At 41.0% G+C, this 23,235-nt stretch overlaps 1 protein-coding gene across 4 annotated transcripts in view; it reads left to right on the top strand.

The window, feature by feature from the left end:
• Positions 1 to 15,150: 15,150 nt before the first annotated feature.
• The window catches only part of ATXN7 (ataxin 7), a 109,798-nt gene continuing 101,713 nt past the window's right edge, over positions 15,151 to 23,235 (top strand). For all 4 annotated transcript variants that reach the window (XM_058678913.1, XM_058678912.1, XM_058678911.1 and 1 more), the window contains exon 1: positions 15,151 to 15,239. The gene's annotated coding sequence lies outside the window, so the exon portion shown is untranslated. The remainder of the gene's footprint in view (positions 15,240 to 23,235) is intronic.

Raw genomic sequence — 23,235 nt, 5'->3', positions numbered from 1 at the left:
TTTATTATAAAAAGACTATTTTTATTTGAAAGGTAGAGAAATGTAGATTTCCCATCGGCTGCTTCGCTCCCTGAATGCAAAGGAGAAGCTTGAAATACCTTCTGAGTCTTCTATATGGGTACCCAGTTACTTGAGCCATTACTGCTGCTCTCATGTGGGACCTGGATGAGGAGCAGGGCTGGGTTCAAACTTGGGGTCTGCTATGGCATCTCGGCATTCCAAGGGTAGCCCAAACCCCCAGTTCTGTATTTTCATTTGGTCTGTTAATTAACAGTTGACATGAAGGAAGCACCGTTTAATAGTAATTGGTAAAGAAGGAAGAAAACTGCATGGAAGAGCAAGTAAGCAGCATTTATTTTTACATTCCATTTCTCTAACAGAAAAAACAATCTTTATTCTTTTATTTAACAACATTATTAGCCATATTAAATTTGAAAAGTGACCATTCACATGAAAGTGTGATTACAGAGTGAAGGTGAAGAGGTAGTTGTGTCGGTTTACTTTAAAATTGATTCATGTAGAACGTTTTTTTTCTTTTAAGATTTATTTATTTTTTTTTTATTGCAAAGTCAGATATACAGAGAGGAGGAGAGACAGAGAGGAAGATGTTCCATTCAATGATTCACTCCCCAAGTGAGCACAATGGCCGATGCTGCGCCGATCTGGAGCCAGGAGCTTCCTTCAGGTCTCCCACATGGGTGCAGGGTCCCAAGGCTTTGGGCCGTCCTCGACTGCTTTCCCAGGCCACAAGCAGGGAGCTGGATGGGCAGCGGGGCAGCTGGGATTAGAACTGGTGCCCATGTGGGATCCTGGCACATGCAGGATGAGGACTTCAGCCGCTAGGCCACTGCACCAGGCCGCATGTAGAACTTTTAAAGTCTCACAAGATCTTCATTTCCCATGGCAAAAGAAAACGGTTGTGACTGGATTCTTTGGCTGCAAACAGGGGAGCACAGGATGATCCTTTGGCATCTTCTAGTACCAGAAAGAAAAGTGCTAAATACATACACAGTCCACTCAGTGACAGCGTGTGTCACGGGGTCACAGAGGCATCTGAAAGGGCTGCCTTTGCTCAGTGCTGGGACAACTTGAGCAACTTAAAAATATGGAAGTGAAATATGACTCAAAATAGAAAATGAGATAAAATAAAATATATAATGTATGTAGTAACACAAAGACAAACATGAACATATGAACATGTAATATAGGTGTGAAAAATAATGGTATCAAACAACTATCCTACATGTAATATAGGTGTAATATAGTTATAGTAAAATAGTTATATGGAACAAAAGCCATGACTCTTTATCAATATAAATAATTGAATAAATAAAAAATGAGAGAGAATAGATAAATATTTTGTATTCCAAGTGTTTACATAGATCTCCCTCCCCCCAAGGAGATGGAACGTAACTTCCCATCTCTGGAGAGTGAGCTGTGCAAGTCCTGCCATGATGGCTCAGTGCCAGTCAATTGTGATCACCTGGGGAGTGAACCAGCAGATGGAAGATCTTTTCTTTCTCTCCTCCCTGTAAATCTAATCTGCCTTTCCAATAAAAGCAAATATTAAAAAAAAAAAAGCTGGGCTTGCAGACTTCTTTCCAAAGAGTAGTATAGTATGAAAAATGGAAAGACATAGCTTCTTGACACCAGCTTGGACCTTTTTTTTTTTTTTTTTTTTTTTTTGATCTGGCCCCAGAAGAACAGGTAACAAAAGAAAAAATAGACAAATGGGATTATATCAAACTTGAAAATTTGTTTATGACAAACAACAAAATTGAGAGATAGCATCGAAAATATTTGCAACCCATACATCCAATAAGAATTCAATATCTAAAACATATAAGAAATTCAAGCTCAATAGCAAGTAAGTAAATTTTAAATGGGCAGATGCGTAAGTAGGCATTTCTCCCTGAAGACATACACTTGGTCAACAGGGAAATACAAGTTAAAGCAAGAATGGGATATTACTTTCCATCTGTTAGAATGGCTGTTACCAAAAATATAAAAGGTGATAAATCTTGATAAGGATATGGGAGGAAGGAAACCCTTCTAACAATGTTGATGGGAATGTACATTGTTAAGAACCATTATAGGCTACAGTATATGGCCTCAAAAAATTAACACATTGGGCCTGGCAGCATGGCCTAGCGGCTAAAGTCCTCACCTTGAAAGCCCCGGGATCCCATATGGGCACCGGTTCTAATCCCAGCAGCTCCACTTCCCATCCAGCTCCCTGCTTGTGGCCTGGGAAAGCAGTCGAGGACGGCCCAATGCATTGGGACACTGCACCCACGTGGGAAACTGGGAGGAGGTTCCTGGTTCCTGGCTTTAGATCGGCATAGCACCAGCCGTTGCGGCTCACTTGGGGAGTGAATCATCGGACGGAAGATCTTCCTCTCTGTCTTTCCTCCTCTCTGTATATCTGACTTTGTAATAAAATAAATCATTTTAAAAAATTAACACTGGAACTACCATATAATGTAGCAATCATTGTTCTGGGTGTATAGTTCTTCAAGAAGCTTGTGAAAAAAGATCACACGTATTTGCAAAATTTTTTGCACCAAAATCTTTATTTTCAATTTATTTTTATTGGAATGGCAGAAATAGAAAGGAGAGACAGAGGTCTTCCATCCACTGATTCACTTCCCAAATGACTGCAGTGGTTGGAGCTGGACTGATCTGAGTCTGGGAGCCAAGAGTCTTTCTGGGTCTCTCATACAGGTGCTGGGGCCCACGGACCTGGGCCAGTTTCCACTGCTTTTCCAGACCGACGGCAGGGAGCTGGATTGGAGGTGGAACAGACAGAACTCGAATTGGTACCAGTATGAGATGCCAGTGCTGTAACTGGAGGCCTAGCCTTGTATACCCCCTGTGCTGACCCCCAAATCTTTTAGTTTCGTTTTTTTTTTTTACAAGCTGTGTATTTTATTTTTTATTGGAAAGGTGGATTTACAAAAAGAAGGACATACAGAGAGAAGGATCTTCTGTTCACTGGTTCATTCTCCAGGTGGCCTCAGTGGCTCTAGCATAACTGATCAAAGCCAGGAGCCAGGAGCTGCTTCTGGGTCTCCCACGTGGGTGCAGGGTTCCAATACTTTGGGCCATCTTTTACTGCTTTTCTGTGCCACAAGCAGGGAGCTGGATGGGAAGTAGAGCAGCTGGGACATGAACTGGCAGCCATATGGGATCCTGACCCATGCAAGGCAAGGATTTTAGCCACTGAGCCATCACACTGATCCCTTAATTTCATTTTCCTTGAGCCTCTTGATTTACCTGCTTACACAGAGAGGAAATGAAATCAGTATAATGGAGAGACACTGATAACTCCCACAGTAGCCAACATACAGCATCAACCTCGGTATCAGTAGATGAATGGATAAAGAAACATAGTTTAGGTATACAATAGAATGCTATTTAGCCTTGAAAGTGGAGGAAATGTCGTTTGAGATAGTATAGATAAACACAGAGTGCATTATATTAAATGAAATAAGGCAGGCACAGAAAGACAAATACTTCATGGTGTCTTTCACATGTGTAATCTTAAAAAAACTAAACTGGAAATGGAGAATAGAGTAATGGTTGCCAGGGATTGTGGGTGGGAGGTTAGGGGATATGGGAGATGTTGGTACATGAACACAGTTTTCAGTTAGGATAAGTAAGTTCTGAGAATCTATCATAATGCATGATGACTGTAGTTAATGATGTGAAACTCGGTACTTGCTAAGAGAATGTGTTGTCAGTGTTCTTGTCATGACAGATACTGGGTATGTTGGACGATGAATGTTAACGTGGCTTAATTTAATCATATCAGTGTGTGTGTGTATCTCTCCAAACTTTGGAACCATTGTGTGTACAATTTTCATTTATTAGTTATACCTTAATGAAACCGAATACAACACATTGGTAATAGTTTATTTGCTGTGACAGATATACCATGCTTCTATCAGAGGTTAATGATAATGGAAGCCAGGTGTGGGATATATAGGAACTGTTTAATCTTGGCACCTTTTCTGTAAATTTCAAACCTTTTAAAAATTTATCTAAGAATATGTGAAAGACTTAGACAAGGACCCAAATCAATAGTTCAACTTTAATTTTCATTAATTTCTGGAGGCCCTAAGTAAATTAAATTTAAAATTCTGTGCTGATTTTAGTGTAAAGTGGGGCAGTTCTTCATTACTGTTGTCTTAGAAGGCTGTGACTGTAGCATGAGTGCAGTATTTCTAAATGTCCTCCTGTGGAATTTCCTACTGGCATGACTTTTTTCCCCCTTTGCTTCTACCCAGTAGCAGTCCCTTGAGTGGCATTTACTGTCCTAGTTAATCAGAGGATAGGAGAAATGAAAAACTTTCCCCCTCCCCCTCCCACGAAGTTTCAATGGGCACTGGAAATGTAGGTCAAATTGCATCACCAAAGAGAGGAGCAAAGAGGACGGTGTTTATGAATTGCTGCCAACCTCTTTAGATTCCGAGTCATGATGAACCAGTATTGAGCCTGCTTAGGGATAAAGATTTCTGTTTAAAATCCTGATGAGAAAATAACTTACATTGACTTTATTTGTGACTGCTAGCTTCAGAAATCCTTTTTGTTTTATTGACATATTGCAAGCAATTTATATTAACCTGGCTTGAATTAAGTCCAGGTCATGTATTTCAATGGTAGGGACCCAACTGCTTGAGCCATCATCTGCTGCCTCCTAGGATCTGCATTGATAGAATGCTGCAGTCAGGAGCCAGAGGCAGATATTGAGCCCAGGTACTCTGGCCTAGCAGCTTAACTGCTAAGCTAGTTGCCCACCCCTTATAAATGTCAAGATATAAAAAGTGTTTAAGGACATTAATTTTTACATAGAGTATGCTACCTGTTTTCCTTTAAGACATCAAAATGATGGCTGCCAATATATTCCGTGTTACTGACATTGTTGTGAATAATAAAGCTCTTAACAGCAAAGCCAACTCTTGCAACCTGTTCTTTCTATTCCTTCCTTCACTGTATCAGAATAATCAGTAATTCCTTTATATACAAAACTGAAGTTAGATGGTAGGGTGTTTTCACTGGCCTGGCTTATTATTTGATCTTTTTTTTTTTTTTAATTTTGTTACAAAGTCAGATATACAGAGAGGAGGAGAGACAGAGGAAGATCTTCTGTCCGATGATTCACTCCCGAAGTGAGCCACAACGGGCCGATGCGTGCCGATCCGAAGCCGGGAACCAGGAACCTCTTCCAGGTCTCCCACGCGGGTGCAGGGTCCCAATGCATTGGGCCATCCTCGACTGCTTTCCTAGGCCACAAGCAGGGAGCTGGATGGGAAGTGGAGCTGCTGGGATTAGAACCGGCGCCCATATGGGATCCCGGGGCGTTGAAGGCGAGGACTTTAGCCGCTAGGCCAAGCCGCCAGGCCCTATTATTTGATCTTACAAATGACATAGATTATTCTTTGCCATGTATGTTGAATTAACATTTTTAGCTATTTTTGAAAGTTTGCATTTTGAGGTAATTATGCATTGCAGAGATAGTCCAGAAAGACCCTGTATCTCCCATTGATGTAATCTGCCTATTATGGAACAGTATTAAAGCCAGGAAATAAGGGCAGACGCTGTGACACAGTAGGTTCAGCCACTGCTTGAGAAGCTTGTATCCTAAATTTGAAGATCTGGAATAGATTCCTGTCTCTGTTTCCCATCTGCTAATGTGGTTAGGAGGCAGGATATAAGGGACTAAGTCCTTGGACTCCTGCCATCCATGTGAAAGCCACAGGTGGAATTCTGGCTCCTGGTGTCAGCCTGACCCAGCTCTGCCTGTTCTGGGTGTTTGAGGAATGAACCAATGATCGGAAAATGATCTCTCCATTTCCACCCTTCCTTCTCCCACCCCAGTTACTCTGTCCTTAAGGTAAATAAAGCCTTAAAAACTGAGAAAATCGATATCAGTGTAAAGCACTTGAAACACATTTTTGTGACTGTTTTTAGGTATTTTCAGTGTAACCACCAGCACAATCAAGATACAGGACCATTCCTTAGCTACACAAAAAACCCCTTTAGAGTAGTGTTCATTCCTGGTACCCTCATGATCCCTAACTCTGGCAAGTCGTTTTTTAGATTATTTGAAGAAAGGGTTACAAAGAGTGAGCCAGAGAGAAAGAGAGAAATTTTCCATCTATTGATTCACTCTTCAGATGGCCATAGCAGCCTGACCTGGGTCAGACTGAAGCCAGGAGCTTCTTTCCAGTCTCGTGTGGGTAGCAAAGGTCCAGGCACTTGGGCAGTAGAGGACAGCCCAAAGCCTTTGGATCCTGCACTCACATGGGAGCCCTTGAAGAAGTTCCTGGCTTCAGATCGGCTCAGTTCCACTTGGGGAGTGAACCAGAGGATGGAAGATCTTTTCTCTGTAAATCTGAGTTTCCAATTAAAAAAAATATATATATATATTTTAAAAAGTTACTCAGGGTTTGATTTCCTTTTTCAAGATTTTTTTTCTAGGTGTTCCATACTTTGTGTTGATATATTTGAATAGCAGCTCAAGTGGAATGTCTTGATGTGATAACTGATAATAACATTAATCTTACTGCTTACTGTTAAGGACAATATTGGGGGTAGGGGGAACCTTGGGGAAAATCCATCCCATCAGCAAGGTAAATATGGCAGTTGACCAATGAATTGGAGTGAACAGTTCATATACATGCTTTCATTAAATCAAATAAAGGTATGATCACATTTTAATCTTGAAAGAATTCTTCAAAGGAGAGACTTTGGAAAACAAGATATTGCAATGAACTGTAGTTGAAATATTTACATTAATTAGCTAATGCGAGAATTGTGACACAGAATTACTATATGTGATTAGTGCAAAATGTTACCTTATGAAATGCAGTGTCTGCATTATGTTAATAAGATTCTGTGAGTATCTTCAGTAGGAATGGAGTTTGGTGGTTAGGCAAGGACTAGGAGAAAAAGACAACTGCCCCTCCCAGAAGAAGCTTCCTCGAATGCCAGTGTACTGTTTTCTTAACAAAATATACAAACTGTCTAGGATCAATGGGAAGGCACATTAGTATCTAACTACAAATACTGATACCCTACTTTGAGGGCATACCTTGTAGTCAAACTCACTGAAGTAGCCAGTAGAAAGCTAGGTGCAAGGTATTGCTGCAGTTCATTGGCCATGAAGGTGGAGAAGTGTGTGAAGCCTGACTGGTCAGTTTGTCCAGAACTTCAGTTCCTAAAAGTTATATCCTGACAGATTTTTTTTTTTGTAAGTTGTTTTATTTAAAAATCAAAGAATTCTGAACTGCAAGCATTTTTTTTTTAAGTATCTGCCAGAATACCATCCCTGGGCAGGCTACTGAAGAAAAATGTATGTATATGTGTGACAGAGTGAAAGAGAGTGACAGAGAGGCAGAGGTAGGTAGAGACAGGGTCATTTCTTCTGCTTGCTTCCTTTTCAAGTAGCTTCAACAGCCAGATTTGGTCAGGAGCAAACTTGGACCCAGGAACTCCAGCAGGACTCCCACTTGGGTGACTGGAGCCCAGTCTGGGCATCCTTCACTGCTTTCCTGGGTGCATTAGTAGGAAACTGGATGGGAAGCAGAGTGGCCAGGACTCTAAACAGGCACTCTGACAGGGGGTACAAGTGTCTCCATATGTGACTTATTGCCTCTGAGCCACAGTGCCTCTACCAGAAATCTTTTTTTTTTTTAATTGTTCCTTTTGCTGTAAAATAAATCTGCATGATTTTGGATGTCAAATCTCTTTGATGTGCAAAGCAGTACAAAAATAATTAGTTGAAATATTTTAAAACATGAAAAAACCAGTTCAGGCAATGTAGCTATTTAATTTTTGCTGTACTTGTATCAAGTTCCACCCAAAATATTTATACATTACACTGAATTTAATTCCTCAAGTCATTCTTCACTGCCAGCTGGTTTTACTGTTTTCTGTTGCCTCTGAATTGTTTTGTTTTTATGAATGGGATACTCTTGTACTGGAATTTGGCTTTGACTTCTAACATTATTGGCATTTTTTTCTTCTAGTTAGGAGAATATATTATGCCATTAAAGAGATCCTCTGCTTAGCAGCTGAGCGTTTTTCACTTGATGCCCTGTTTCTTCAAGCAGCAAGTGATTGTCCTGAAAGTAGCGAATAGGATGGAGAAGAAGGGAAGTGATCACTTGTAGACTCTCAACTGCATGCCAGTCGTTGTGCTCATGTGCCTTCATGCATTGTAGTTACACCATTGAAAAATCGTATTAATGGTTTGAAACAACACACAACTTTATAAGCAACTCTATAGCAAACAAGCCATTTTTCTTGGTTGGGTCTATTAGAGGCCCATTGTCACAATACCATATATATATAGAAAGATGGAATGTAACTATATCAATTACTTTTTTTTTTAAGTATATCAATTACTTTGTGTATTCATGAGGCAATATGTTGAAGTGATATGTAACTGAAGTGAATATGGTAATTCTCATCATCCCTTTTTCTTAGCTTTTTATCCAGATGAGAGACACAAGTCACAAGTTGGACAAATACCAACTGCAGGAGTAAAAGCTGCTTACCTTACCAATGCAACATGTGTAATCTTTAAGGTTGTTTGTGCCCTAAGTGTTCAGAAGAGGAAAGGATGATTGATTTCTGGCCCTTGATTTCTGTCACCTGTAAAGTGTGGGCAGAATAAGTGAATAATATGCATGAAAGACTTAGTATATTGCCTGTTACTTAGCCCAACACTATGTAAGTCATAAGGTAAAAAAAAAAATGATGATAAGAATAACATTGACCATGCTGTATTATGGTAGCCTGACACTCTAGCTACTTAAATCTCAGCAGCTTAGCACAATACATGCTAATTTCTTGCTCGAGTCACAGCCAAGTATGAATTGGCTAGGAAGCTCTTGCTTTCCTCAGTCATTCAAGAGCAATTTCAGGTGCTTGGTGCCAGCTGCATTTGACCAGCAGAAGGTATAAGAGACTGAAGGATCATCCTGGGAAAGTTCGTATGAGCATAGCCTTGAAATAGCACCCAACTGTTATACTCACATTTTAGGGCTCAGTCACAGAGCCATACCTTACTGCAGTGAAACTGGAGAAATTTCATCCAACTGTGTGCTCAGGAAGACAGCATGTGGGCGTGCAGACTATCACACATAAGATTTAGAGAGGCTAGAAGAAGAGGATTTTGTCCCCAGTTCTTTCAGAGAAGAAACAGCCTTTTTTTGGGAAGTGAAAGAGGGTGGAAAAATAATAACTCCTAATAAAGATTATTCACAAAAATTACACATTTTCCCAGTAGCCTTTGCCTTTTCTGGGAACCATTTGGTGGTGAACTTGTACAAGCCATTTATCTGCAGATTTGCATTTCTACACTTACAAGTTTTCTTCATAGGGCTGTGGTGAAAATTAAGACAGAACATGTTAAAAACTTACCAGGGGGTCTGGTCCACAGTAAACATCTAGTGAATAAGTACTGTTAATAAGTATGGCTCCTGGGACCAGCATGGTAGCCTAGTGGTTAGAGTCCTCGCCTTGCACATGCCAGGATCCCACATGGGCACCCTCTCATGTCCCAGCGGCCCCACTTCCTTCCCATCCAGCTCCCTGCTTGTGGCCTGGGAAAGCAGTCGAGGACGGCCCAATCCCTTGGGACCCTGCACCCGCGTGGGAGACCTGGAAAAGGCTCCTGGCTTCAGATCGGCGCAGTCCCAGCCATTGCAGCCACTTGGGGAGTGAATCAACAGACAGATAATCTTCCTCTCTGTCTCTCCTCCTCTCTGTGTATTTGACTTTGCAATAAAAATAAATTAAAAATCTTATATGTATATATATCCCCAGAATGAAATGCTCACTAGTTATTCCCTATATTTAACATGTTTCCTAAAAGAGACCATTTGAAACTAGCAAAGAATGATTTGACTGAGGGAAATTTCTATGCATTTTAGAAATCTCTTCCTCCGGGTCAATAAATTAATTTCCCCCTTCCAGAATACTAGGGAAAGAAATCCCCGCTGTCACACACAGGCCACCCTCCTCCAGTCAAGTTTACACTTTTTTTTTGTCTGTAAAGGGGGTTTCTGAACTTACTTGCCTCTCATCTTCTCTTCTTCCTGCTTGTCTATAGTTGAATTCAACTAGAAAGAGGGAGTGTAACTGCCACAGCAGCTTCTTGCTGCAGCTCATTGGAGTCTTCAACAAGGCAGAAACATCTCAGACACCCACTAACTTGAGTGAGTGGCTTGTTTTCAGTGTGTGCTTCAGTGGGATCTAGTTCAGTTTAGCAGGTGTCCTTGCAGCCCCTGCCCTCTAGAAGCACCCCTTGGGATGGCAGATGTGATATGAATTAAGGTTATATCTAAGCTAGGTTTTGAAGACTGGATGTGACTTTAGAAGTACAAGGCGTAGGAACAACAGGTATGGAAAATCAGGGAAGAGCTGTTGTATTTGGCAGTGGAAGGAAAGGTCTTGAGTTCAACTCGAGTGTGCAGCTGCCTCGGTTCTGCTCCTTACTGGCTTGGTTCCACAAGCCTCAACTCTGTTAAAGAGCAGTAATAGGAGTTCCCACATTTCCAGCCCTGTGAGGATTAAGTGGGATGACAAAGTACACGCAAAGGGCTTGCTCTGTTTTAATTCTGGGGACACAATGCTCAATAAATATTTGCTGCTACATGTACTTCTATTACTGCTGTCATGAGCTTTGGTTGCCCTTCAGATCTGACTTCAGCAAGGTTTTTTTGCTCAGTGACAAATTGGAGAACTACTCATAATTTTAGTGTATTCTCAGTTCTCTTTTAGGCTAGTGGAGAAGTAATGTACTGTAGTTACAATTGATGAAAAAATGGCTTGCTGACCTTCCTCCATGAGTTAGCTCATGGAGGCCTGGGAGAGAAAGCTTTTCTTCTCTGAGAGAGTTGATATAAGAGAACTGCATCCTGAAATGGCAAAGGAGTGAGTGATGGGCAGCTTCTTGGAACCCACCTGCGGGGGAGGAGGGGTGCTTCTGTCATATGGGTCGAAGAAGCTGTCGGGAATGGAGGCATCTCTAAAAGCAAAGCTCTACGTGAGGAGTTCCCTGAAGGGTTGGGGTAACCCTAGGATGAAATATATACCCCTGAGACCTAGGCTGAGATTGCTGGAGCCCTTCCTGGTAACGGACCTTGTGTGTTCAAATGAGTAATCTTTGGTGCTCAGTGAGATGACGTTGAGAGCAGTCACTGCCCTCAGTAAGCTGACCTTTTGAAAGAGGAGGGTGCCCAGGAACACCACTGAGGAGACTGGGTATGTAGGGTACACAGTTTTATTGTTCAGTTTGGTTTGCCCCGGGAGAAAAACTCTCACTGGGAAAAGTGGGGTGGAACTGGCACGGGACATTATATATCCTTGCAGTCAATATAAAAACTTACACAGTTTTGATCCCCTGCTTTTAGATTTTGGGGGAGAAAATATTAAGGAAGGGCCCCGTGGCGTGGCCTAGCGGCTAAAGTCCTCACCTTGAACGCCCTGGGATCCCATATGGGCGCTGGTTCTAATTCCGGAAGCTCCACTTCCCATCCAGCTCTCTGCTTGTGGCCTGGGAAAGCAGTTGAGGACGGCCCAATGCATTGGGACCCTGCACCCGCGTGGGAGACCCGGAAGAGGTTCCAGGTTCCCGGCTTTGGATCGGCGTGCACCACCCATTGTGGCTCACTTGGGGAGTAAATCATCGGACGGAAGATCTTCCTCTCTGTCTGTCCTCCTCTCTGTATATCTGACTTTGTAACAAAAATAAATAAGTCTTTTCAAAAAAAAAAAAAAAAAAGAAAGAAAAAAGAAAAAAAGGCTTACTTACCATGGAGTAGGCACTTCCATAAGACAAAATGTTTTCTATAATCTTATCTTTTTTGCCTCTTCCGAAAAAAAGCAAATAAATAAAAGACAAATAAATTATAAATTAGATTTAAATCTCTCGGCTTTGGAGAACATTAGTTATATATTCTCATTTCCGTCTCTTCTTCTGCCTCCAATTGGCCATCCTTTAAAAAGAAACTGAAAAAAAAATTGAATACTTGTTACAATGTAGAGGATGAATGAATAAAAGGTATCAAGTTGGGCTGGCCAGGTAGCCTATACGTGAAAGTTCTGCCATAGGTTGCTAAAATCCTCTCCTTGAATGTGCCAGGATCCCATATTGGCACTGTTTCTATTCTCGGCAGCCCTGCTTCCCATCCAGCTCCCTGCTAAAGTGGCCTGGGAAAGCAATCAAGGACGGCCCAAAGCTTTGTGACCCTGCATCCGTGTGGGAGACCTGAAGGAAGCTCCTGGCTCCTGGCTTTGGATCAGCGCAGCTCCAGCCATTGTGGCTGCTTGGGGAGTGAATCATTAGATGGAAGATCTCCCTCTCTGTCTCTCCTTTTCTCTGTATATCTAACTTTTCAATAAATAAATAAATAAATAAATAAATACATCTTTTTTAAAAAGTATCAAATTTTGTAGTTTCCAGAAAATTTCCCCAGTCTATTTTTTCTTTAAGCAATTTGTTTATTTGACTTGAAAGTCAGCATTACAGAGAAAGATGCAGGGCTGGGTAGTGCAAAGCTGGGAGCCAGGAACTTCTTGTTTCTCCCACATGGGTGCAGAGACCCAAGGACTTGGGCCACCCTCTGCTACTTTCCCAGGCCATCAGCAGGAAGCCTGATCACAAGCAGAGCAGCTGGGATATGAACTGGTGCCCATGTGGGATATGGTGCAGTATATGGAAGATTAGCTAGCTATACCACCACCTTCCCAGTCCATCCTGCCCCCAATTTATCTTTTAAACCATTTCTTTTTGCAAACCAAAGCAAAGTTGCAGTTTAGGTATTTTGATGTACTGGAAAGGGAACTAAAGAGTACTGAAGGCCTAGAACCTAGTTCCTGTTTCTAATCTGGACAGTCTCTGTTTCCTCACTAATAGAAATCATAATAATAGCGCTTTTAGATACAAGGTTTTTGTGATAGAATGTGGACAAGCATCTGGTGGGTATTTAAAAAAATTTTTTTACACTAAAGAAAAACTCCTGACCCTTTTTCTAAGCAGGGAAAATAGTTTTTAATGCTTATTTTAACTGTGATTTTCCCCAAGAATAGGGTTTCCTGTAACACATTTGTAAGTCTTGCAGGCTGATACATGGTGAATTATGAATTTTTTAAATGTATTTGTTTGAAAGGTGGAGTTTACAGAAAGAGACAGAGAGACAGATTGAGATCTCTACCTGCTGATTTAGTCCTCCAATTGCCACAGCAGCTGGAGCTGGGCTGATCTGAAGCCAGGAGCCAGGAGCTTCTTCCGGGTCTCCCATGTAGATCTGGCTGCTGCTTTCCCAGGCGCATGGGCAAGTGGGACAACTGGGACTGTAACCATTGCTTATATGGGAGGCCAGGGTTCCAGGAGGTAGCTTTATGCACTATGCCGTAATCCTTTTAAAGCTGGAAGTATCTTGGGGGAGATTTCAAAGCACCCAAAATCTGATAACTTTCTTGGATACTTTGAAGAAACTTTTGATGAAAACTGAAACAAAACAAAAAACCCGGCCTGACCTAATAGAGTAAAAGCAAGCACAGAATCTAGCCTGGTGCTGGTGTTATACCTCTGATTCCTGTCTATTCTGAAGGTATCACTATCAGAGAGGTGAATGGCTACCTTGCATTTTTATTGATACTGTCCATCACAGTAATTTGTAGCTCACTGGGAGGGATTTTGTATAGCTATAGAATGTTTAGTTTGCAAAGAAATGAATTTAGGCTTAGGACAGACATGTTATAGAAGTTAGTGGCTTTCATTGGAAGTGAGGCAGAAAAGAAACCCTAAAATGGAAATATGAGAAATTTTCAAAAATATGAAACTGGGAAAAAAATTAGAAGTATGGAAAAAAGAAACATCTGGCTTGTAAAGATCGTAGGGATTATTTTAAGCATTACTGAGTAGCATTTTCTGAGTGAATAAAATTGAAATTGTTTGTGTTTGTGTGTGTGTTTTGTTTTATTTTTTTCAGAGGCAGAAAGAGACATTCAGATGGGGTGGGGGATGGGGGGTAGGAGAGAGAGAGAGAGTTAATGAGAGCATGTTCCTATCCCTTGCTTAACTCCCGCATGCCAGCCATGGTCAAGACGGGTCCTGGCTGAAGCCGAGAATCGGGTAACACCATGCCCAAGGAGCACCCAAGATTGTTCTAGAAAAGGGAGAGAGAAAGGATGGGATCCAGGAATAACTCAAAGCCAATACATAGGAAAAAATCAGTCCATGTTTAAAAAGACGGTGTAGAATTTCAGCCATTAGCTTCCAAAGCTTTATTATTATCAGGTTACCAGCCTAGCATATATAAATATACAAGCCGAGCGGAGCAGTATTCCTGTCACTCAGCCTTGGTGTGTACAGTCAGTGAAGACACAGGGAAACTGTGTTCTTAATGAATTCTTCCCATGAAATCAGCCAGCCTTGTGTTTTATCCGACAGCACTGTTTGTAACTATGCTGCTCCCTGTACTTACATGTCAAATTTGAAAACCAGCTTAATTTCAAACTATTGTTTTTAAATCCTAAATCTTTCAACTGTTTTGGTTAAGTAATATCCATATTTTATTTGAAACATGTATGTGCACATGTACATACAACTGTGAAGATAGTGGAGCATGTAATTTGCTTTCTGGGAAGATGGTTTCATTGAGTTCTTGTTTCCTGTTTAAAGGATTATGATTTGCTTTTATCAACTGGAATGATGAAGGGCAGAGTAAATATTTCAAATAATCTTAGTGTATGTGTTTCAAAAATCTCATTCTGACAGTTTTTATGGGAGCAGGCTTTCTGAATAGCTGCTTTAAAAATTAAGTGAAAACTCATTAGTGGCAAATTACATGCAATGATTTTAAGCCCCAGGAGACCGACTCTATATACATATTGAATAGTCATTTGTTCCCAGTTTGTTGTAAATATAGCCAATTAAATTCATTATTAAGTAGGAAAACTGAGTTGCATTTGTTGTAGCATTGGCAAAGTGCCCTGAAATTTTAACAATTGACATTTGAAATCATGTGTAATAATTTTGGAACATCTGGCAGCTAATGAGATTATAGATTTTTGATTAGTTTTATCCACTGTTTCATCCCTTTGCTCTTTTTGTTGTGTGTGTCTGAACAGAATTAAGAAGAAGGGGCTTTTGCCATCACAGCAGATGAAGAGCCACTGGTGAATCAATCAGGATTTCTGACCTGCTCTCCCAAGAAAAGGTAACTAGATGCTCTGACATAGTGCAGCTGGAAAAAATGCATTGCTTTGAACTGAAATAGAGTTTGAGTTTTCCTACAGGTGAATAGTAGGATTTTTGTTTGTTTGTTTGTTTGGAAATCAGTGAGACAGAGATCTTCCAACTGCTGGTTCATTTCCCAAATGCCAGCAACAGCAATGGCTGGGTCAGTCCAAAGCCAGGAGCTTAGAAACTACCCAGCATGTGGGTAGCAGGGACCCAAATACTTGAACCGTCATGGGTATTAGCAGGAAGCTGTATCCAAAGCAGCGCAGCTTGACTGGAACCCAGGCATTTCTGATATGGGAAGCAGCTGTGTCACATGGTATCTTACCTGCACCACCGCGTGCCTGTCACAAAGCTGTTTTTAATTTACAGTATCTGAGTAAAATTTCAAATTTTATGTGTAACTCGGAGAATGATTTCATTAGTATGAAATAGCAGTGAATTTAAGAGTCTGTTTCTTGATATAAAAACTGATAAATGATCTCTCCCCTCCCTAATTTGTTAAAATTGCAGGAACACGGTAGAAGTAGACTTCTTCAGCCTTCTACCGTCTTTCTGCAACTTGGTCTGAGGGTTGGTCTGCAGGTATATTCTTACGTTTCTTTCCACCTCCATTTCCCCTAGCTCCTGTTTTTTTCTCTCCCTATGCAGTATTGACCCCAGGGAAGATCCTCAGCAAGACTGTAAATACACAGGAGTTCTTCAGGTGCCTTTTCTCATGTGTATTCTCAGATCATTACAAAAATAGCAGCCTCCATTAATGGCATAGCTCACATGTACACCATGTGTGTTTACTATTTGAAAAGGAGAATGGTCATATTTTACATATTATAAAAAAGAAGAAAAGCTCCTGGAGGAATTTTGATTTTTTTTTTTTAAGATTCTTCTGCTCCTGAAAGCATGAGGGAGCGTACAAGTTAAGATGAGGTTTAAGGTGAGTCACTGAGGGCTAAACAGACCACAAACAGGAAAGTCCGAAGGAGTTGGCACCTTTGTAATTGATCAGTGTAGGCAGTTAGGCAAAAATTGGGAGGAGTTTTAGGTAACTGTAACAAAACTGTAAATATTTTGTACAACATGGATGTATATTCATCCTTAGAAGATGTTCAGTATTACCAAATCGAAAAGTGAAATTCAGGGAAAAAAATGGCATTTCTGTGTAAATGTTCAGAAGAACAAGGATCTGGGTGGTTTATGCAGTCTGCACCTTCAGTTTTGCCCCTTAAAAAATTCTCATCTAGGGCTCAACTGGCTAATCCTCCACCTCCAAGCACCAGGATCCCATATGGGTGCTGGTTCGTATCCTGGCTACTCTACTTCCTATCCACCTCCCTGCTTGTGGGCTGGGAAAGCAAGAGGGGACGGGCCAAGGACCATGCACCCATGTAGAGACCAAGAGGAAGCGCCTCGCTTCAGCTCAGCTCTGGCCATCGCGGCCGTTTGCAGAGTGAGCCAGCAGACCGAAGATCTTTCTCTTTGTTTCTCCTTCTCTCTGTAAATCTACGTTTCCAATAAAAATAAATAAATATTTGAAAAAATACATTCTGAGCTAGAGGTGAAGGGCTTGCGGTACAGAGGCCCTTGATGATCATCAGAAGCATCACAGCAGGTGATATTTAGGCAGGTGCCAAAGAAGAAAGAAAGGCCTTCCTGTATGGTGGCCAGCCCCTGGCAATCGAGGGGCTTAGGGAGAAGATGGAAAGGAATATATTTGGCACAGTGCCAAAGAATTCTTAAGGCCTCAGTGTTTTAATGGAATTTGTTCTGTGCATGGGGAATATCCATGGTAGAAAAAAAAGATAACAGACGATCTTCTTGGACTACAATTATGACTTACGCTTTTTTGAATACTATATTGACAGAAAGATAAATGTTATACTAGGAAGTAAATAACTAGAGGCAACCAAGAAGAGGAGTCACAGACTCCACAGTGTGCAGCGACCAGACAGGGAATGAAGTGGGTGAGGTGGAACTCAGAAACTGTACAGTCCATGACCAGTCTAGAAGGGCAGCCCCTACCGAGCACCAGCTGATTGTAGGCCCAGAATTGACTCATTCAGCAAACATTTATTCATTGATAACCTACAGGCTGTATTCTTTTGTAAGCAGTGGGGATAAATTAGTAAATCAAAAGGATAAAATCTTGGACATTTTTGAATTGTCACTTGCCGTTTAAGGAAAAATTAGAATTATGTGTATTTATCATATACTACATACTGTTTTGAAATACATATATACTGCAGAATGGGCAGTATTGAGCTGTGTAAATAAACATGACCTCATATACCAATATTTTTGGTAGTAAGGGTTATTAAAGATCTATTCTCAGCAATTTAAAATTTTATATTATATAAAATTAAATTTTTATATGCAGTCACCATGTTGCTCGGTAGATCACTTGAGTGCATTTGTCTAACTCAGGATGTGTTTAAAATGTTTATTTTGATTCACTTGAAAGGAAGGCTAACAGAGAAAGCAAGCATTGGGTCACTCCCTAATTGCCTTCAACAGCTGGGACTGGACCAGGCAAAAATCAGGAGCCTGGAACTCTGTCTGGGTCTTCCACCTTAGTGGCAGGAGCTCACATACTTGAACTATCTTTGATTAACTCCCAGGATGCATTAGCTGAGAGCTGGATCAGAAGTAAAGTAGCTGGGAGAGGAACTAGCACTGCATACAGTTTAATGTATTTGTAAGGCACAGTAAGAGACTAACAAGAGTAACCAAAAATAGAACAAATGTAACGGCAGTATATGTTTTGTGAATATAGTTTCCATCTCCCTCTCTTTCAAAATACCGTACTGTCATGTGTTCTGCCTTCTGAGATGATAAAATGACACACCGTCACCTATGTAAGGAGATGAAGTGAAGTAAATGCCAAAGGAACTGTGGTATAGCATTAAGATACCACGTAAGGATCACAAGTGCTGTGATTACATAGTTGATGCAATAACCAAGATGACTAGTTCATTGCAGGTGGCATACCCAGCACACATGGTTGACAAAGGGATGGTTTTCAGCCTGGGGAAGGATGCAGCAGGAGCAATGCAGATTTTAAAGGTACATACTTTTAAATTTTAACGGTTTGGTGTTTCTGGAATTAGCCATTTAAAATTTTCAAGCTGAGGATAGCCACCAGTAACTAAACTTCAGATAAGGAGTGGCTACTATATTGTTCAATTCAGGACTGGAATGAGATGACACCTGCTCCAGCTTGGGTGTACTTTGAAAATATTTTGCTAAGTGCAGTAAGTCATACAGAAAAAGCTACATATAGCATGAGTCCATTTATGTGAAATGCCATAATAGGAAATCCATAGAGCCAGAAAGGTAAATTTGGTTCTAGGGACTGGAAAGTGAGGGATGTTGAATAACTACCTCATGAATATGGGGTTTTCTTTTGGGATGATGAAAATGTTCTAGAACTAGATAGTAGTGATCGCACTGTGTTGTGCAATTACTAATATATAAAATTGCACACTTTAAAGTGATTAAAATGGTGAATTGTGTTTTATGGGAATTTTCCCTTAGTTATAAAAAAAGAATGACATTCAGAAACACTCCCATGGACAAATATTTTATGTTTTGGAAACAAGTGTGTGGTTGAATAAAGTCGTTGCAAGGAGGAGTGATGAATGATAAGGGTGGACAGATGTGGGGCCACATAGCGAACGTTGCTAACTGGCAGACCAAGGAGTTGAGCCACCTGTATTCTGTGAAGGAAGACACTGAAGAGAGGTCACTGATTGGGAAATGCAAGCTAGTGCTGTTTTAAAGCAAAACAAACAGCCTCTTGTTTAATCTGTCGGTGTTAGTGCTACTCACCTGAAAGATTTGTGAAAATCTCCCAAAACTCTTAAAAAAATTTAGAATTTTTTATTCTCCTAGCCAAATCTTTATTAGAGTCCCTGATTTTAAAAGTTTGTTGTTTTAAGACATCTGTTTTATAAATATGTTGTAAAAAAGTCTCTTGAAGAGTTACATTTCTCACCTGACACTTTCCGTAAGTCTAGGGTTAGCTAGGTTGTTTTCTGTACATAAAATTATCATTTTGGGGCCCAGCGTGATAGCTTAGTGATTAAATCCTTGCCTTGCATGGGCTGAGATCTCCTATGGGCACCAGTTCATGTTCCAGCTGCTCCACTTCCCATCTAGCTCCCTGATTGTGGCCTGGGAAAGCAGTAGAGGATGACCCAAAGCCTTGGGACCTTGTACCTGTGTGGGAGACCAGGAGGAAGCTCCTGGCTTTGGATCAGCTCAGCTCTCGCTGTCGCGAATACTTGGGGAATAAACCAGTGGATAAAATATCTTTTTCTCTATCTCTCCTTGTCTTTATAAATCTGACTTTCCAATAAAAATAAATAAATCAAAAACAATCCAAAAATTTCTTTTTAAAAAGTTATAATTTTCTCTTATACTTCACAAAAATGGGCAGATAATATGCATAGAATCACATGTCACTTTTAAAAATGTTTATTTTGGCCATCTACTTTTTTCATTTGGATTGCCACATTGTGTACTGTTTTTTCACTTGTGGGGAAAAAATATCTTTCTCCTTCCCTCCTCTCAACCCTTAACATGGTGATATTTCAGGCTATTCCTCTGACTGGTGTACCCCCATCCCATATGGGCATTGGTTCTGGTCCTGAATGCTCCACTTCTGATCCAGCTGCCTGCCTGTGGCCTGGAAAAGCAGCAAAGGCTGGCTCAGGTCTTTGAGCCTATACACCCACATGGGAAACCCAGAAGAAGCTCCTGGCTTCATATCAGCTGGGTTCCAGCTGTTATAGCCATTTGGAGAGTGAATCAGCAGATGAAACACCTCTGTCTCTCCTTTCTGTAACTGTGCCTTTCAAAAATAAAAATAATGTAAATCTATAAAAAAAGTGGGAGAATTGAAAAATAAACGCTATCTTTTTTTAGCTTTTAAAAATTGGTTATTTTCAATTTTTTTTAAGATTAGTGTTATATTGATATAAAAGGTGGAGTGACAGAGGAGGATGAGAGAAATATTCACTGTGGTTATTAAGTCCCCAAATGCCCACAACAGCTGCTTAACCAGACCAAAGCCAGATGCCAAGAGCTACACCCAGCTCCCCCACGTAGAGGGCAGAAACTGAAGACTTGGGGTGTTACCTGATGCCTTGCTGGTACATTAGCAGGAAGCTGGATTGAAAGAAGGGGTCTTCCAGTATGAGATGTGGGCATCTGAAGTGGCAGTTTAAGTCATTGAACCACAATGCCCACGCCTAGCTTTTTATTTTTAAATTATTTAAGTTGCATATTCCGGCTACGTCTCTTATCAGATAAATGATTTACAGAGTCACATTCTTCATCCTGCAGGACATCTTCTTACTTTCTTGAAGGTGTCTTTAAATCATAAAAGTTTAACTTGAGCAAACTCCAAATTATATTTGATTCTGTTTTTCTAAAAAAAAATACCAGGTAAGTGAGATTGAAGCTAGGATTGTTGTGCTGCCAGTGCCCCAGAAGTTGTTTGGAAAAATCCTCATGTTTTGTAAAAATGCTTACTTTCTGAATTAAACATCAGTTGCTTAGAGCAGTTTGGCTAGGTGGGGCTGGGTGGGTGGCAAGGGTCATGGACAAAGGAGAAGGGATCAAGTCATCCCTTCCCTTTCAAACATACCCTCAGCTGTTCTCACCCCAACACATCCCCACATCCCCTTTCCAGGGCAATCTGCATCCCTCCTCCTAGTGGCCAAAGGACACAGTAACACTGTGGTCACCATCCTCATAGAGCCAAATGTTGATCCAACTCTTCCATTACTATTCTATAACTGAATCCATTTATATTTTAAATTAATCAACATAAACACTCCAACAATTTCTACTTTTAATTCAATGGCTTATTTTGTCTTTTTTTTAAAGATTTATTTTATTACAAAGTCAGATATACAGAGAGGAGGAGAGACAGAGAGAGGAAGATCTTCCGTCTGATGATTCACTCTCCAAGGGAGCGCAACGGCTGGTGCTGTGCCAATCCGAAGCCGGGAACCAGGAACCTCTTCCGGGTCTCCCAAACGAGTGCAGGGTCCCAAGGTATTGGGCCATCCTCTATTGCTTTCCCAGGCCACAAGCAAGGAGCTGGATGGGAAGTGGAGCTTCCGGGATTAGAACCGGCGCTCATATGGGATCCCGGTGCATTCAAGGCGAGGACTTTAGCCACTAGGCCACTGCGCCGGGCCCTATTTTGTCTTTTAATTTATTTTGTGTGTATTTGAACGGCTGATGTGTATGTATACACACACACACACACACACACTCTCACACAGAATCTCGCATCTGCTAGTTCACTGCCCAAATGCCCTCTACATAGCAAGGAGCTAGAACTGGTAGCAGGGACCCATCTTGTGCCTGCCAGGATGTGCAGCAGTAGGAAGCTGGGTTGAAGGCAGAACAGTGACTTGAACCCAGATACTCTGATATGGAATGCGGACATCTTCAGTGGGATGTGTCTTAGCAGGTGTGCCAAACCCCTGCATCTCAATCAAGATTTCAAATTAAATTTATCATCAAACAACAGATCCATCTTAAATCTTTAGAAACACTTGTACATTATTACTTTATCACCTTTTCTATTTTTTTCTCTTGTATGTCTATTTAAATTTTGTTTTTTCAAGGTATTTGCTATTATGGTAATTTGTTTTCTTGAGGGAAATTCATATGTAGTTTCATACATATATAGAAAAAGGGGCAGTGATGGTGTCACATCTGGGCAGTTTCCAGTTGCTGCACTTCCCATCTGGCTGCTTGTTCGTGTGCCTGAAAGGGAAGCAGAGGACACTGATATTTTTGGGTCCCTGCACCTATGAAGGTGACCAGGATGAAGCTCCTGGCTACTGGCTCAGCTCTGGATATTGTGGCCATTTGGGGAGTGAACCAGAGGGTGGAAAGTGTCTGTCTCTCATTCCCTCCGTCTATTCCGTCCCCTTTCAGTAATTCTTTCAAAAAAGTAAATATTTAAAAATAAAACCAAAGAAAACAAAGACTTAGCAACTGATATGCTTTGTAAAATGAGTAGCTATGTGGATTAAACCTTTGAGAAGATCATTATTTCTCATCGCTAGGGTCCCTGTTGCCACTACCCTTATCATTCCTGAATTTGCACCTGTTTGTCAGCCGGTCAGTCCTCGCAGTGTTCTCCCTCTGCCGGATTGCTGGTGTGTTCATTGCAGGTCATGAGATATCCCGCTAGAGGGAGCACCATCACTGAAAGGCCAGCTGATGACAGCACTCATGCCTAGTGCTGGCTCTGCCAGGAGGCAAGGGAGAGGTGTGGTTAGAGGAGCAAGAAGGGGATATGAACAAAGGCTTGCGTTGTAGGAGGGTATGAAGGAACCAAAGCCAACACATTCTCATTCAGAGGTTCTGAACTTACTACTCACATGACTTCCAGCCTTTGGCTTGATAATGGAGAATCCTGTAACCAACTCTGCAATTGACACAGATAAATACACTGTAGTTATTGGTTTTCAAGTTTCTTAAAATGTTTTATTGGACCCTATGTTTTATCCCAAAACACAGAGTCTTTTGTGGGGTTTTGCAGCTTTGAAGGGTTTAGGGCAATTTGAGCTTTGCAGTTTTGTTTTGTTGTTGTTGTTTTGTTTTTTGTTTTTCTTTTTTTTTACAATTAAACTAGATCTGAAGATGGGAAATAGCAACTTTTGGAGGAAAGAGGTACATTGTTATGCCTTTGAGCAGAGCTTTTTACCAGTGAATGTGATGTGCAAAAAAAATCCTTTGTGTAAAGACAGACCTTGTTACCCTTGGCACCTCCTGGGAACATCCCTAAATTTGGATGGTGAAGTAAGACCATATTTTAAATACATCCTTGGAAGGGCTAAAATGTTCCGCATTTGGCAGCATTTCACTTCTGACAACCTAGTTCTCAAGCTACATACAGTCTCATTGGTGGTGACGGCTTTCTCCATAAGAGCAATCAGATGAATTAA

Source organism: Ochotona princeps, chromosome 21 (genome assembly GCF_030435755.1).
Source record: "Ochotona princeps isolate mOchPri1 chromosome 21, mOchPri1.hap1, whole genome shotgun sequence".
Lineage (NCBI taxonomy): Eukaryota > Metazoa > Chordata > Mammalia > Lagomorpha > Ochotonidae > Ochotona > Ochotona princeps.
The sequence above is the reverse complement of the archived record's forward strand: the minus strand, read 5'-3'. Positions and strand labels throughout refer to the sequence as shown.